Source organism: Papio anubis, chromosome 12 (genome assembly GCF_008728515.1).
Source record: "Papio anubis isolate 15944 chromosome 12, Panubis1.0, whole genome shotgun sequence".
NCBI lineage: Eukaryota > Metazoa > Chordata > Mammalia > Primates > Cercopithecidae > Papio > Papio anubis.
This window is the reverse complement of record NC_044987.1, coordinates 111,405,137-111,408,711: the sequence shown is the minus strand read 5'-3', so window position 1 is coordinate 111,408,711 and position 3,575 is coordinate 111,405,137. Positions and strand designations below refer to the sequence as shown.

General features: G+C 48.1%; 1 pseudogene; it reads right to left on the bottom strand.

The window, feature by feature from the left end:
* Window positions 1–2,073: 2,073 nt before the first annotated feature.
* LOC116269948 lies at window positions 2,074–2,211 on the bottom strand (annotated as a pseudogene).
* Window positions 2,212–3,575: the final 1,364 nt, after the last annotated feature.

Below are 3,575 nucleotides of genomic sequence, written 5' to 3'. Positions count from 1 at the left end.
GGCGTGAAGTTGGGCAGAGGAGAAGGGGCCACTGGGGCAGGGAAGAGATAGATGTTGGATTTTAGAGGATCCAGTAAAGGACGCTCCTCTTCGCCACCTAAGTTTGAAAGCGACTGAGAGAGACACACAACAGTTAGACAGAGAGAGATCAAAATATTTTCCTGTGACTTAAGAGCAATGGCCAAGTTGGCTTCCTGCTATCCTACCCTTGAACTTGATATTCACCCACTGAAAATGCCCAGTCCCTGGCTCAGTGGGGATACCAGAGGCTAACTGCCAGGCAGCAACAGACCAATAAAGGCTTTCAAAAGAGATGGTGCACTGGGCTGGGCATGCCCAGGAGCTCCTCCCAGGCTTGGCCATCAGGTAAGTCACTTCTCCACAGGGGAGAAGGAGGGAGTGAGCACATGGCGTTGCTGTAATTCAACGGACACTTCCCCATGGGCACCATGATGTCGGGGAGGGAGGGGAGGAAGGAAAGGCGGTGCTCAGAGGGGAGGAAAGCTGTGACCCGAGATGCCATTGCCTGGTTAATGTTTTTGGCAAGTCCTGGATGGGGCAGGAGCTGGAAGAGGAAGCTGAGGCCACAGGAAACCATCAGAGCCCGGGACTGTGCCAAGAACTTACCTACTTTAAAACAACCTTTGACTGGATGCCATAGCTCACACCTGTAACCCCAACACGTTGGGAGGCCAAGGCAGGCAGATCGCTTAATGTCAGGAGTTCGAGACCAGCCTGACCAACATAGTGAAACTCTGTCTCTACTAAAAATGCAAAACCTAGCTGGGCGTGGTGGCACGTACCTGTTGTCTCAGCTACTGGGGAGGCTAAGGCAGGAGAATGGCTTGAACCCAGGAGGTGGAGGTTGCAGTGAGCCAAGATTTCACCACTGAACTCCAGCTTGGGTGACAGAGCGAGACTGCATCTCAAAAACAGTAAAATAAAATAAAAACTTTTATTATCAGCAAAGCTGTGTAGGGGTGGAAAGGTGTGCTACCTTGCCTCATTCATCATAAAGGTCATGGCTGCCACTCCTATAACAAAGGACTGGTTAACAAGAGGAAAGCATAACAATTTTTTTTTTTTTTTTTTTTTTTGAGACAAAGTCTCGCTCTGTCACCCAGGCTGGAGTGCAGTGGCACGATCTCCTCTCACTGCAAGTTCCGCCTCCCAGGTTCGTGTTATTCTCCTACCTCAGCCTCGTGAGTAGCTGGGACTACAGGTGCCCGCCACCATGCCCGGCTACTTTTTTGTATTTTTAGTAGAGATGGGGTTTCACCATGTTAGCCAGGATGGTCTGGATCTCCTGACTTCGTGATCCACCAGCCTTGGCCTTCCAAAGTGCTGGGATTACAGGGGTGAGCCACCGCACCCGGCTGCAACAAATTTATTTAATCAAAGTTTTACAAGGCACAGGAACCTCAGAATGAAGACCCAAAGATCCAGGGAAACCTGTCTATTTTTATGCTTCGATTCTATGCGAAGCAGACAGCCGTGTAGAAAGGTGATTGGACAAAAGAGCGTGATTCATGGGAATAGACTGAGTGGGGACACCCAGCAAGGCCCGTCTATTGAGATACCTCTTGGCCTCTCTGTGCAGGGGAGAAGGGAGAGAGTGACCCTTTCTAGGTTCTATGGCTTGCTTTAGGGAAGAGGGGTTCTAGTTTCTATGACTGGGGGAAAAGAATTCTGGTGTCTATGGCTTCCTCTGGGGGCGAAACAGGGGCAGGAGACAGGAGGGTGGGAGAATGTCAGAGAGAGACTTGGCTTTTGAGATCTTCCAATTTCCTTTAGTCCAAAGTACTCAGGCTGCCATAGCACCGTACTTTGCAGTATCGTTCTCTGAGCCCCAGCAGCTGTGCACGTACATTGTACAAAGTCGGAACTTGCCAATGAGCAAAACCAAGAAAACAAAAACCACTCTATTCCTACCACCCAGGGAGTATCCTCATTTTCTGTCCTCTCATATCTCTTAAAGTTTTTTTTTTTTTTAAAGACGGAATCTTCTCTGTCATCCAGCCTGGAGTACAATGGCGCGATTCTGGCTCACTGAAACCTCCACCTCCCAGGCTCAAGCAATTCTCCTGCCTCAGCCTCCCAAGTAGCTGGGATTACAAGCACATGCCACCACGCCCAGCTAACTTTTGTATTTTCTTAAACTGATAAGAACAGATACTACACTTGATCTTAGCCAAAAGGCCGAGAAGCGATTTTTTTTTGGTATTTTTTCAGTAGAGACGGGTTTCACTATGTTGGTCAGGCTGGTCTCCAACTCTTGACCTCAACTGATCAGCCCGCCTCGGCCTCCCAAAGTGCTGGGATTACAGGCATGAGCCACTGTGCCTGGCCCTGAATCTCTTTTTATGCCTATGTAATTTTTTTTCTTTCTTTCAGAAGCAGGGTCTTACTATGTTGCCCAGGCTAGTCTCAAACTCCTGGGCTCAAGCGATCTGCCTGCCTCAGCTTTCCAAAATGTTGGGATGACAGGCATGAGCCTCGGTGCCCAGTCCTGCATATGTAATTTTTTGTGTTTTGTTTGATTGTTTGTTTTGAGACAGAGTTTCGCTCTGTTGCCCAGACTAGAGTGCAGTGGCGCAATTTTGACTCACTGAAACCTCTGCTTCCCAGGTTCCAGTGATTCTCCTGCCTCAGCCTCCCTAGTAGCTGGGACTACAGGCTCCCGCCATCATGCTCAGCTAATTTTTGTATTTTAGTAGAGACGGGATTTTACCGTGTTGGCCAAGCTGGTCTTGAACTGCTGACCTCAAGTAATCCACCCGCCTCAGCCTCCCAGAGTACTGGGATTACAGGTGTGAGCCACTGCACCTAGCCATATGCAATTTTTTAAATCAAAATGAGATCATGCTGTCCTTGTCAGTTATCTCAGCCTCTCCCTGTCAATACATCTCCATCTTATCTAATGCTCAGCCCACATTCAAATTCTCTCATTGCTCCCAAAATGTCCTGTATGCTGGCTCCTGAAAATGGGAGTGCAGTCAAGGACTCTGCAAAGCCTCTGGTTGGATGCCCTTAAGTCTCTTTTAGTCTGGCAAGTCCTTTTTTATGACAATGACATGTCATAAAACTGGACTAGTAGTTTGCAAAATGCCTCACCTTCAGGGTTTATTGTGTTGTTTTTCTCTTGTTTCATTTATTCCTTAGTCTCCTGTATTTCTGGTAAACTGGCAATTATTGGACCCATGTTATTAGGCATTTTGGGTAAAAAGACACTGTGGGTGATGGTGGTATGCGACGCTGCATGACACCAGAAGCACCCTCACATCAGGAGTGATACTGAGCTAGGGAGATGGTTTCCTACAGGACTGGATTGGAGGCCTTCCTGGCTGGAAGGCCCCTGTGAGCTCCTTGCTCTTATTTTACAGACATGGAAACGGAGGACCCGAGAGCAGCCTTCTGGAGCACAAGCCTTTGCAGTTTATAGAGGGTTTTCTTGAACCTGCAGGGGCTTCTCCACAGGCCCAAGATGCAGGAGTTTTGGTTTCTTGTTTCTTTTCTTTTCTTTTTTTTTTTTTTTTTTTTTGAGATGGAGTTTCACTCTTGTTGCCCAGGCCGGA